At 39.9% G+C, this 13,594-nt stretch overlaps 1 long non-coding RNA gene across 4 annotated transcripts in view; it reads left to right on the top strand.

Moving 5' to 3' along the window:
- LOC138116607 (uncharacterized) overlaps positions 1-13,594 on the top strand; it is a 184,049-nt gene that overhangs the window by 81,314 nt on the left and 89,141 nt on the right. The window contains exon 2 of one of the 4 annotated variants that reach the window (XR_011154241.1): positions 8,712-8,918. The exons of the other annotated variants lie outside the window; for them this stretch is intronic. This is a non-coding gene — a long non-coding RNA (uncharacterized lncRNA). The remainder of the gene's footprint in view (positions 1-8,711; positions 8,919-13,594) is intronic. 4 annotated transcript variants of the gene reach the window in all.

Genomic DNA, 13,594 nt, shown 5'->3' with positions numbered 1-13,594 from the left:
TTGGTGAACAAATCACAACTGCCTTATTTATTCCACATCCTTTTCTGGTGAAAAATACCAAATTTATTTCTTCCACAGTTAAGACTGCACAGCTGGTAGTTCACCTATCTCACCTTTTAGGAACCCTTAAATCTATTTGTGTGTTTGTTTCACTAGCTGGTGAACCAAAAGGATTTTAGGGGCCATACCTTGAGTGGAGAACTTCGTGTTTCCTCTGAAAATTCTGACCACAGCTGCAGGAGAAATACAATACTTGAAGTTTTACCAGGCATGGCAAAAAAAGGAAATGATATTCACATTTAGGCTGGAGAAGGTGTTTGCTGGTGCCATGTGGAGATTGCTGAGCTTTCCCAGCGGCCACTCCAAGCAGGGAGGGAGAGAAAGGCCTGGATTTGCCCCAGCTCTGCTGGATGATTTTCTTCCCGTGGGAGAAGGAGCTGAAAAGGCAACTTTGAATCACACCCTTGTGCAAGGGTGGGCTTTCCACATTTCCCCCCTCCATGCCTCACCCCTTGGGCAAGGCTCTTGGATACCGAGTCCTTAAAACTGTTTTAATGATGGCAGAAAAGGAATATGATGTATTGCCAGCAAAAATATATTAATCAATTTAAGAGTAATAAAATGTCATTGAATTCATGGAGAGTACAGGTTTGGAAAGCTGAAGGGGTGCAGGTTTGCCAGCTCCACTTCCTTTCTGGATGCTGCAACTGAGTCACAAGAGTATTTGACTGATCCAGGGACGGGTGGGTGCAGTCTCCTTAATCAAGCACAAAAAAAATGAATGAGCACTCTTTGTGATAAAACAAGCATAGCTGGAGAGGTTTTGGGGGCTTTTTGTTGTTGGTTAAAATGAAGAAATAAGGAAAAATTTATTGTCCTTAGAATCGAAACAGAAAATGTTTTATCAAACCAAAATCCATTATTTTACCTTGATTTAGGCTAAAACTTTCCCCTTAACGCCAAAGAAATTTGCTTTTCTATTCTGTTTTTCCTATGAACTTCAGCTTCTGAATGAGAAATGACCCTTCAAAATTATTTGAATACCATTCCTCTCTCCCAAAATTTAAAAGGAAATATTTTAGCGTTTCCAAAATATTTCCCACCCATTTCTTTCAACCAACACTGTATGCTAAATCTGCTTTCAGTTTCTCAACAGTTTTGATTTTGGCACAATTCAGTTTTCCACTGACTTCTCCAATCTTTTCAAAAGAATACCTGACTCTGATCATGTGTCCTGTCATAAGAAACAGGTGTGTCTGTCTGGGAACAGCTAACACAAAAAATAAGAGACTGGAAGTGTTTAAACAAAAACATTAAGGAATTAGGGTGATCAGGAGGGAAGGGAGATGTTGAGCTGAGGCTTACTTTTAAATTTTTATGTGCTTGTGATTTCTGAAATGATCTGGAGCTCTTGACAGAGTATTTCAGAGTAATACCCTCTATGATACATAGGGTGAAGGGGTTTATATTGGTTATGAATATTGTGATTTTTTTTCCCCATGTATCTTGGCTGCAGATAGGATACAGAGTCTTGAAGTCTTTTTGCCTGTACTAGAGCTCTGTAGGGTTTAAAGGTCTTTAAAGTCAGATTTTCCAGAGTGACTTGCAAAGCTAAGTACAATCCCTGACTCCCCCAGGGATTTAGTGTCTGCCCTCAGGAAATCCACATCTCCTCATTATTTAATTCTTGGATTTGGACCTCAGCAGTGTCAATCATAACAAGAAAAAAAAAAAAAAAAGTGAATGAATATTTAATATAACAAATGTCCTCAACATGATAGAAAGCCATGGAGAACTGAGAGGAAAACTGAAGAGCTGTTTTTATAATGACCATGATTAAGATTGTTATTTTAGAGCATCATGTTGTATTTCCAATGGCTTAGCACAGAAGTACCATTACTGGGGGGTTTAAGTCATTACTTCTGAAGCTTCCTTCTGGTAGAGTGAGGATAAGGTTGGCCATGTTAATGCATAAAGAAAAATGCTGTTTCGTTTGGGCCCACAGAGTGTTGCCCACAATCAGGCCCAGCACTGAGGATTGTAGTTTAAACTAAAGCACCATGAAAGGTTAATCATACCTGAAAATCCTGCTATGAGATGGTGCTTTGATGAACAAATTCTTTATGTGCAAATGGGGGCAATTGACTCTCTGCACCTTTGAAGGGGTATTGATCTTCCACTTGTGCTGTGGATGCAGTGTTCTTACTTGGGCTATTTGATTTTTTGTTACATCTAATTTTGTCTGGTTTATATTTTAGTAAGAAGGGCTCCCATTTATTGAAGCTTCTACAGCAGTAATGAGATTGTCATTTAAGCTAATTCTGTTTGTTTCAGTGTTAGAAAGGCTGCAAAGCTGACTTATTGATTTTACTTATAATAAAATGCTGCTTAAAACATCTATGGCAGCTGCAAGAATGGGGACTCAATGTCAGCCAGAGAAAAAGCACTTACAAAGGTTTTCCAGATCTGAAGTGGTAGAACAAAATCATGTGAAGGAGGAGCTTCTTTACTTAAAGGGTAAATGACTGGAGGAAAAGGAATGGGGTTGAAATGAGGGGGGAGTAAGGGAATATGTTTGATAGCTGAGTGTTTCATGGCATTTTTTTCCTTACTGTTGAAGAAGCTCAGTGGGAGGAGAGCAAACTCTGGGTCTCCAGACTCTGAAAGCTCAGCAGAGGTGAGAGCTGACTGACTATTCTTTGATGACAGCTGCCTCTACGGCCTCCTTGGCAGACCCTCCTTGGAAATCTTCCACTGGAGGCTGCAAGCTCTCTCTGCTGAGCAGCCAGAGAGCTTTCATATTTTGTGAACTGTGAAAGCTAAACTTTCTTCAAGAACAGACCCTGTGTCCGGGCAAATTATCTCAAATGCTCTGTCCTTGATAGTCGTTAGATGCATTTTGATTAAATCCTGCCAGGTTTGTTTGCCCTGTGGAATAACTTGGTCTCTGACATATAAGACAATGTTAATGAATATGGAATTGCTATTAAAATAACATCCAGGACCAGTATTCTCTGTACAACCTACTCAGGCTTAATATTGCTTGACATTAGAGAAGAAAGTGTTACAGATAAGGGGTGTCACCTGAGGTGCTTATAAAGGGAAGGAAATGAGTCTCTTTCAGGGAAATAAGTTACACTGACATAAGAACAGCCTCACAGAAAGTTTGCTGCAATACCCTGTGCTGTGGGGGAGCTGTCTTTGACATGTTATCCAAGAAGGGAGTGTGCTTTCTACTGTGAGAGCCCCTCTTCTCCTGCCGGGCCCTACTGTTTCCTCAAGTATTGACACAGGTTCTTCTGCAGCAGCCAGGGTGAAAATGGTGATACAGCCCAGGCAGTACTTGAATTTCCTTGCAAAGGCCTTTTGGCTTGAATTACTCATCCAGGACACACAGGCCGGAACTCTGCTGGCTCTCTCTGCTCCGTGTGCAGCTGTTTGTCCCCCATTAGCAAAGGCTGGTCTGCCTTTGTAAGTGCAAGAGCAGAAATGCTTTTCTTGTCAGGTCCAAGCAGATGTCTTCTGGAGAGAGCAATAGAGGGAAAGGTCATTAGAGATGCATTTTGTGCATGGAGTAAAACTCAGGACAGAATTTTGTCCTTGATTACTAAAGACCAACAGAAGAACTAATAGTCCAGTAAAAGTAAATAAGGCAAAAATAGTCTTTAGCTTTCCCATTTCCTCCCTGCACCACTGGGCCTAGACCAACTGAACAACACAATCTCCCAAACTTCTCTTCTTCTCTGGGGACATTAAAAATCATCTTTCTTTATTATCAGCAGTAAGGATTACTGGGCATCATTCTCCTCTTCAGCATTCCAGGATCCATTCTTTGCATGCTCTAAGCTGGTCTAAACCGAAATTGTGGTTAAATTGCCAAGAGAGAGAGAGTCACATTTTTTCTTTTGCCATCTTACCCTCCTTGCTTCTTTTTTTGTCCATCTTCTCAGGTGAGGCAGAATTTAACCTGAATCCCCAGTTCCATGATTAGTTTGGCTGTATGGCTGCAAAGTTGCCCGTGTCAGCATGACACCAGAGAGTGGTAACAGGACAAGGCTGCAGTGTTGTCATATGTTACAGCTCCTGTGAAAATCCTGCTGTAGCAAACAGGTTTCCTGCCTGATGTGTCAGTTAAGCCCAACTAAACGATACAGGGCTACAAACAACTTCCTTGTGTCCCCTATCTCCCTTCCCTCTCCACGGATCACACGCGATTAGTTTAAGCTTTCCATGCCTCAGACATTTTTCCTGCCCTACGTTTAACCACAATATCCTGTTTCTGCAGGTGCACATCCTTCTTGCAGCCAAGGTTGTGTCGATCCTGGGGAATATTTTCCAGAAGCTGGTGGATGCACTCGCTGGAAGTTGTCTCCCATGTGCACAGTAACTGCTCACAGCTCAGCACTGCTGTGTGCATTTCTTTTCCATCTCTCTCCAGGTTCTTCCCAGGACATTAGGATTTAAAATTTCTCCTTGTCATAATGACTGGTGCCTACTCTGTTAGAATATTTCTTCCTGAGCAATTCATCAGCCCAGTACTTTTATCAGAACAACATACCTTGTATATGCTAAGCAGAACCACAAACAGGTGAAATCAAGAGCAGTGGAGTATGAAACAGAGCAAGTTGAAACTTTGCAGTTTCAGTTCCTTTCATATGTTAAAATTTTGATGTTTGAAGGTTTTTCAGCTCTTCTTGTTTTTGCCATCTCTAGAAAGTTGAAAAGCTGAGTCATAAAGAAAGTCAAGCCCTTGTGTTTCAACATTCTAAAAACCAATGGGTTCATGAATGTTTCAAGCATGCATTCAGTCTTTTGCTATGCAGAAAGTTGTAATTTTTTTTTGCTGCATCTTCCATTTGAATGTATGATTGACTCGGGCTGTTTGGTTTGTTTTGTTTTTTTTTTAAATTGCTTGAGAAACGTCTGCTGTGCTGCTTGGTTTTTTGCCCCAGTCCTGCCAAAATAACATTGTCAGAAACAATTGTGCTTTCCAGCTACTTTAAAAAATCACCTTCTTCTGAAAGGGATAAACAAGTTTTGAATCAGGCTTCATATACCCAACTTCCAGCTAAACCAGGCATGGCAGGCACAAGGCCAGGAGAGATGTAGAAAAGCTGACAGAACAGCGAGCTTTTATGTAAGGTAACAATGCAGGTCAAGAAAAGCTATAAAGCAAAAAGAAAAGGGATTAAAGATGTCAGGCGTCCAGTAGCAAAGGCAAAATCTTTCAGAGAGAAATAGTTTCTGCTGTAGGCTTTTTACAGTGCTTATGCCAATCTGGACTTAATACTGCTTTGAGAATCTGTTGGAATGAATGAGAAGTGCTGTGGGAATGCAATTTTTAGTACCAAAAATCTGTGTCTGAGAGTTACAGCCAGGGGCATTACTCAGCCATCTTTTATTTCCTGACTGTACATTTTAAGGTTGCAAAGGTAAAACAAGTTGTTTAGCTTTTGAAATTCATATTTTTAGAAAAAAGTTTTTTACTGAAAGCACTAACAAGAGTATTAATTTAGTATCTGTCTCAGATAGCAGTTTGTTAATTGGCCCTATCTAGAATGAGATTAAATCATACCTTCATAATTTAATTCACTCCAAGTTAAATATTTTCTTTTAGGCTAAGAGAAGTTTCTGTCTCAAAGTTGTATACAACCCTATAAAAGAGAAATAGGATTTTCACTATTGAAAACCATTTTTCAGGGTGGAAGTGAATTTTATTTTACATAATAGTAGCTGTGCTGTGTCTCTAAATGGTGTGACCAGTCTGTAAACAGGAGTTGAAGAGCAGAGGTGCAGTAAGAAAGAAGAAAATGTCAGGATGCACTTTTAGCACACATTATTAGACCACAGGCCCTTTCAGCACGTAGGTAATTCAGGTAATTCACCTTATAGAGATAATTCATTTTTAGAAACAAGTGCTTCCCTGGGTGGGGCTGGCAGATTGGTAAAGCCGGGGAGAAACGACACCATATAAACAGGCAGGTTGGAAAAAAAAGAGGCAGGCAGGGTGGTGTTTACATGCCCCCATTAATTTAATGATTTCTAAAGAGCCATCTTCTCTGGGGTTTGTCTTGTTATTGGTCAAACCCTAAAACCAGACCTCTTTTGGAACATTCTTATCACTTGAGAAGCCCAGGGAACCTGGTGATGGCTCCAGTGCCAATTAGCCAGGTCTCTCAAAGGCACAGACCAGGCCCTTCAGAAATTAGTGCCCACAGCAGCATTACTCAATGTGAAACTGAGTTGTAAAAGATTTCCCTGAGGCTCAGAATAAGTATTCTACATCCAGACCATATTCTTTCAAAGGCATGTAATGCTTTAAAAATATAGAGGCAGGCCATGATTTTTACCTTATCTGAAACCTGTTTGATACACTAAAAAAGCCCCACAAATGCAAACATCATGTGCATATATTTGCCCATATCTGATGATACAGAGAACCTATATTCCAAAGCAGCTCTCATATGATACAGACACTACAAAGGACCGTAAACTGGACCCTTTTAAAGTCTGGGGGCCTGAAAAGGTTTGACAGGGCAGGAGTTTGTAGCAGCAAGGTCCGAGAGGAGGTGATAAAGGGTTTCTCATGTATTTTTCTCTCCTGCCCTTGCCCCAGTACAAACCGAAAGGAGACTTGCTGGCCTGTAGCAGAGCTTGAGTGCTTCTGTGCAGTCTGAGAGGGTTTTTCCCCTTTAAAAATATTATACAAGTTTGAAGTATCTTGTCAGAACAACCGATGGTTTAAAATTGCCTCCTGCCAGCTGAGTTATTGCCTGTCTTAAATCATTTTTCCAACAAAACCACCAGGGCCCTGAGGCCACTAGAGGGTCTTGATCCCCTTCCTTAGGGTTTCTCCAGCCTGCCCAGGGTCCAGAACCTCATGTCAGCCCCCTGGGACTGTCAGCCACAGCCCCACAGAGCCCAGCCTGGCCCCACCCATCCCCAGAGAGGTGCCCGGGGCTGCGGCTGCCCCAGTGCCCCTTCTTTAGGAAGGCTGAACCCCAAGGTGAAACCTTGGCTTGTATTTTGGGTTTTTTTGGAATCCATGGCATGCTTTGACTTATTTCTCGTCTCTTGTCACCAAACTCACAAAGGCACAACCATGTTGAAAAAAATTAGAAATAAAAGAATGAGCAGTCACACATTTAGGTGCTGCCATTTGCAGCCTGTGTTTGGATGTAAATGAGAGGGTGAAGGTTCAGATATCTGCCAAACAAGGTCAAAATTTTTTCTCTGATGAAACCTGTGATGATGCACAACGCATGGCTGAAAATCATCCCCCCAAAACTGCCACTCCAGATCAGGCTTTGAATTTTGGTTTTCTGTGGTGCTACATTAGGGTGCAAACCCCACATCTGAATCACTGTTACCCTGGAAGAGAGTTTTAATTCTTCCAGTTCCCCGTTGCTGATTTTAAACTTTTGCAATTGGAGTATAGTTTTTTGTGCTTGGGAGAGCTTCTGCCCTGAACTCAATATTACCAGTGAAGGATGGGACTTTTCTTATCTCCACTAGATTTGTTTAAAAAGGAAACCCTAGAAAACAAATGATATCGTGACTGCCGTTTGCTCTCAGCTCCTGTTTGCTCATTTGTTTTCAGTGTGGAAAAAGTATCTAAGCATCTTCCTAATGGATGGAACTCATTCTTTCCATTCTGTAGAAGCTCTGCTTTAGAGAGGACTTGCTGCAAACAGAGCGACTTTCTAAACACGTGGGCAAATTCTCTTTTTGATTTCTAAGTTCTTTTTTTTAGGTTTGGAGAGTTTGGGTTTTTATTTCTATTTTTAAACCCTTAGTTGCTTTCATGGTGTCTCCCTAATTCTTACTCAGTTTCTCACAAGTACATTAACATGATATTACCTGGGTGCCAGAACAATCCAACCCCTTGTTAACATGGCTGGACATAAAAAGTTCCTGTAATAGATGAATGAAATTCATTTTTTAGAACAGCTACAGCCCAGAAGTACATGGAAACACTGCATCAATCAAAACTAATGAAAGGAGCCTTAAAATGGAAATGGAGCAGTGCTTAAGACGACCTAATGTTACACATGCATGTGCTGTCTAGTGTTGACTTCAAATAATTTTGGACATGTTAAAAGGTGACAATTTAATTTTTAAGTTACTTTGAAAGATGAATAATTATATTCTTCTGAAGTTCAATTACCTTAAGAAACGTGGGGGGGGGGTTTAATGTTTATCTGCAAAGAGAAGCATTAAAACCCTGTAAGAAGCAGATCTTAACTCCCCCAATATCTTTTTACATAATGTTCTTGCTTTGGATCAATGGAAAAGGAGGAAATTGTGAGGAAAAATTGAAGAATGTTTTCATATAAGGAGAGACTTTTACCTTTAAGGCCAAATCATCACTTGTGAACAGGATTTTTGTCATCTTTTGAAATGTATAACGAAACAAGGGGCATTAAGTTTGTCATTATATTAAATTTTCAAATCCCCAGTTTTGAAAACATTATGCAATAGTCTGTTTTCTGGTTTTATCTGCAGCTATGCAACAATAGCAGATTTTCCAGTAACTTGTGTCTTCTTTGAGGACACCTACTGTGAATTTGCATATTCTTACAGTGTGGAATTGATATTACAATAGCCAGGTTTTGGAGACTTTCTCTCAGGTGTTCCCACAGGAAGGTAATCACCCACTTTAACTTCTTGGTCACCTGTACAGGGCTCTGTGCTCTCCATTTTTCTTTCAGATGCAGAACTATATTCTCACACAGAGATTTCAAAGTGGAGAGAAGAAATGATGGTGAATGTGAAGAAAATTACCTGAAGAACACCCAGAAAAAGCAGAACTGTAGGATTTACTAATACAGCATCACATCTAAACACCTCTGTGGTGATGTGATAGTTGGAAAAGAATTTATGTAGATACAGATGTCCAAAATCAAGGCATTCTTCAGGTTTGTGATAGATGATGCTGAGACATCCACAGAGCCCACCTTAATTCCAGATGTTCTGTAGCTTTGGTCCCATATCATGTTCTTCTGTCAAGTTAGGGTCTCTGGTGAGACAGCTGGGAGTATTGATCCTTCAGCTAATGATACTGGGAGATGAGGGAACCATCCAAAAAGTTTTGCCTTGTGTCAGCAAAAATACAGGGTGTTTTTGAAATTCAGTGTTTAAAAATAGCGTCTCGTGAAGAACATTGGCAAGGTGATTGTTTCCCTGAGGTACAAGCTGATTTCAGGGTCATGCAAAACGTATGGAGTGATCCACAAGATACTTTTACTAACAAAAAAAAAAAAAAAAGAAGGATACTGGTTGCTCCTAGGACTTTTTAATATTGGAAGGATCATATTTGTTTAAAAAAGGAAAAAAAAAAAAGATGAGCTTGAGTTGTGCAGAATTTTCCTTGCCCTTCTTGACTGACTGGTTGAAACTCTGAAGGTTAGAAAGGTGATCCTGGAAATGTAAAGACACTGATTATATTGATTGGTAATGGACTTCACTCCTCTCCCCTCACAGCCCCCCAGTTCTGTGTTCACAGCACTTAGCACAGGCAAGTGCCTGAAATCTCAGTTTTTCTGCTGTGGCCATAGCAGGAATGCCAGTTTGGTAGAAGTTTGGGAAGTAAAGACCAACCAAGTGAAACTCCTCAAGAGTGTAAAAGAAATCTGTTTCTTTTGGTCATTTCACAAGTGGCTGGTTCTACAACAGGACATTAGTGCAATTAAATTAGTGTAATAACTGCCTTCTCTGAAGCTAATGGAATGATGTGGGAATAAACACAATGCAGGAACACAGTCTGGTCAAGCAGTCACCCAAACAGAGGGAATGATATCATCTCCAAAGAGGATATCAGATGCTTCTCTAATTTACAGTGGGGAACTTTTTTCTTTAGTGCTCGCTGCAGTTCTGAAAGATGCCAGCATTGGTTCTGTGCTGCTCCCAGTGGGCTATAATTACAGTTATAAATGAGCTTTCCCTCCTGAGGATTAACTCTGTCCTCCCTGAGCAACTGAAGGGAAATAGAAGCTGGATCCAGGGCTCGGCAAGGGACAAGTGCGAAGCTGTGGGTCACGGAAGAGCAGGGAAGGGAATGTGTGAGCAGACCCTTTCAAGGCATCCGTGTTAATTCCTTATTTTCACTATAAGCAGAACAAACAAAATAGCTGCTCCAGTGAGTTATTTACATTAGTGTGCTTCAGAGCAGATGGAGGGCTTTATATCCCATTATGAAAGGCATGCAAGTTACAGTGACATGAGTCCTAATTATGAACAACTTAAACTGCACCATCTGCATTTCACAAAGCTCCATATGCGGGGGGATGATCGAGCTTGGCTGCCTGTGTTTGTTAGCAACACGTGCAAAATAGACACCAACAGGAAGAACCTAAAGATGCTCAGGCAGGCTCTGTGACAGGAGCTGGAAGTGTTTGTGGTGTCCCTTCTGCCCCCACTGACCAAACAGAAAACTGGGGGTGACAATCACCCCAGGACAGAATTATTGCCTCCTGTGAAGTGGGGTATTGATAAATAGAATTGCCAACTTCAACTTGTTGGTTATCCACTCTTAGCTAACACTTACTGGGTTTCTTTAGTTTCTTTTTTTTCTTCTTTTTTATTTTTGGCAGAAAATTTCACATCATCTTCCCTATGGCAATCTGAGCACAGAGTGTTTAATTTTAGATGCTCAGATTGAAAGCCCAATCCTTTTGCCTCTGACAGTGTTCTGCCATGCAAATTTCAGCATCAGGGATCCACTGACTTCAGTTTAATGAAGAATAAGAAAATTAATCTTTTTTTTTAAAAGGAAAGTTCATTGAGGCAAGTGGCCCTAGTTACCCAAAACACAATATCCAAAAGTCTGACTTGTAAAGGGCTCCTTCTATGCTCTGCAGTAGGAGGAATTATTTTTCTGCTTTTTCAAGGAGCATTAAACACAGTCTGTAACTGAGAAGATATTTAGCAGGGCAGTGCTTATTTTCCTTCTGACATTAGCAGTTAGTCCCACTGGAGAAAATCTGAAGACCTGAGCTACTCTTAGCTGGTTCTTCCCCATAATTATTAGCACTTGGAATATGAGGGAATCCTAGACAGTGGGCACAGCTCTTCAGGTTGAAAAGGTAAAATTTCAAGTGGACACAAAAGGATTTTTTCTGTATGCTTGCATGTGGAAAAAAAAAAGGGTGAAGGAGGTCAGATAAGTATGTGCTTCTGGTTATCACAGGTGATCTGCACTGTAGCTCCTCTGATTCTGTCTTCAGAGCTTCAAAAGCACAATCTAGCAATAGCAGTCTCCTAAATCCAGGCCTCTCATGGTCCTACCCTCAACCACCCTTTTTCTATCTCTCTCAGAAAGGCTTTGATCTGGAGCAATCTGCAGTAGAGTGAATAGCTGGTGAACTCTTGAGATGACAAACATCTTGCTTGAGGAGGGTTCTGTGAATCATCTTTTAGTGAGAGATGGCAGGAGCTGAGGTAGCTATTATTATACTGGATTCAGTTCCTCCTCAGGCTGGACTCTATCACTGTAAGATAAAAACAAATACTGAATTAGGAACAACAAAAAAAAAAGTGAAATTTCTCTAAGCAAAAGTAATTGGGTGAACACAGCATGATTGAAAAGTGAGAGGAGATCATTAATGTCTGTTTTCACAGAAATCTGGATGTAGGGGATTAAGCTGGCTGTAATAGATTCCTCCCACCTCTGATTCCCCCCTTGCCATTCTGCTGCCTCTGATATGGAGATTTACACTGACCTCTGGGCTTCTAAATCTTGCAATTTGCCAGCTTTTTGATAGAAGCACATTCTCACTGGCCACTTAATTCCTTTTTGATCAGTATTACGTGACACCAGCAATCAGAGAGCCTTCGATTCACCAGGACAAAAGGCAGAATGGAAATGTGCTTTTTTCCCCCCTAACGCAGCACTGCCATGGTCCCATGAGCTGGCTCTAATCCTGGTTTTATTTTTTCTTTCCTGTTTTTTAGTGATTTTAGAAGCCCAGCTTTGAGCTAAGCAAGAACAAGACAAGACAAGTTCTTTTACCATTTGAATACTGAGGGAATAAATCTTTTTATCTCTCCCTGACTTCAGGTGCAGGAAGTAAAAAACCTTTTCTCTATGGACACTGAATAGGACTGGTCTATTTTACCTTCCCTGCAGCATTAGTTACATTTCTAAAACGAGACCTATTTAACCACATAAAGCAGCAGGAAATGTGGGGACAAAATGGAACTATTTTCCAGAAGACAACTCTGAAGCCTCAGACATAGCAGACACAGGCAGTAAAACCACCCTCCATTAAAGTTGTGACTGGACGATTCCGGAGCAAATCCTTTAAATGTTATTTTGTGAATTTCAGGCCAATGTTTTCTTTACCAACACAAGTATTTAAATACAAAATATGTAAATAATAAGGGTTAGAATTAAAAAGAAATTAGAATTTAGATGTAAGGTAAAAAGTTGTTGTTTCCTGTGTTATACAGTTTCTGCTCCAATTCGTGTGTGTATATAGTGTATATACAGTCCTTTCCTGAGGATATCCATGATAAAGTGTTGATATTTAATCAGTCTTTAGAGTATTGCCTGCACCTTATTTACCAAAAAATGATGTAGCTTCATATAAAACCAGAAAAGCCACATCCTTCCATATTATTCAAAAAAATAAAAGCCGTATTATTCAAAATAACACCACCGATTGATTCATGTAGCTTTATATGTGTGGTACATTAAAGTGGTTTTAAATTAGAAAAAAGGTAAAAATATCTTGGGTTGAGAGTTAAATTAACTGGGAAAGCATCAGGCATCATTGACATGAGAAGATTTCTCAAGCAGAAGAATCTTCAGTCATTTTGAACTTGCTGATGAGAAATTTTGGGCAGGTTTGGAACACAATCAAATAGATAAACTGTACTCACATTATGCTGTTTAATCACATTCAAAATATTTCTCAGGTTGTTTGATCAAAGCTGTTGTCAGCTTTGTAATTTTTGAAATTAAGTGTTCTCTCTGCTTTTTACAGGAAGGAATTACACACAATAGATAGGCAGAAAGGAACCGATAAGAAACACAATATTTTTAATTTGAAAGAAGTAATTTTGGCAAAATTCAACTCAAGAAAATTTTATAACATTTTGGATTTGTATAAAAGAAAAATAAGATTTTAACCTCATAATCTAAGTATATCTACCAGGAACATTTATTTTTAATTTAAGTTTCTGTTTTCATCAAATTAATACTTTAACCACAATAATCACTTTGTATATTACTTATATAATTCACCAGTTCTAAAAAAGCCTCCAAGTGGTGAACTATGAGCTGCTTAGCAAAGGTCTTCTAAAAGGATGTATCAGGTCAGCTGTGAAATTGTTGTGAAATTCAAAGTTGGGAAATTAGGGAATAATTTCTTCTACAAAAACTACATTTGCAACTCCAGTTGCAATGAGAGGGTTTGCCTGCATATATAAAGATTGTTTTTGTTAAGCATGGGAGAAGAAATCCCTGGAGGCCTTGGAGGAGCTGAAGGGAATAACATGGGAATTGCTGAAACTCTTTAGTTATGAAGTGAGGAGAAGATTGTCAAGATCAGAGCAATGGAAGTGGTGTATAAAAAAGGATGTGATTACTTGA

Source organism: Aphelocoma coerulescens, chromosome 1 (genome assembly GCF_041296385.1).
Source record: "Aphelocoma coerulescens isolate FSJ_1873_10779 chromosome 1, UR_Acoe_1.0, whole genome shotgun sequence".
NCBI classification, from domain to species: Eukaryota; Metazoa; Chordata; class Aves; order Passeriformes; family Corvidae; genus Aphelocoma; species Aphelocoma coerulescens.
This window is presented reverse-complemented; position numbering and strand designations above follow the sequence as displayed.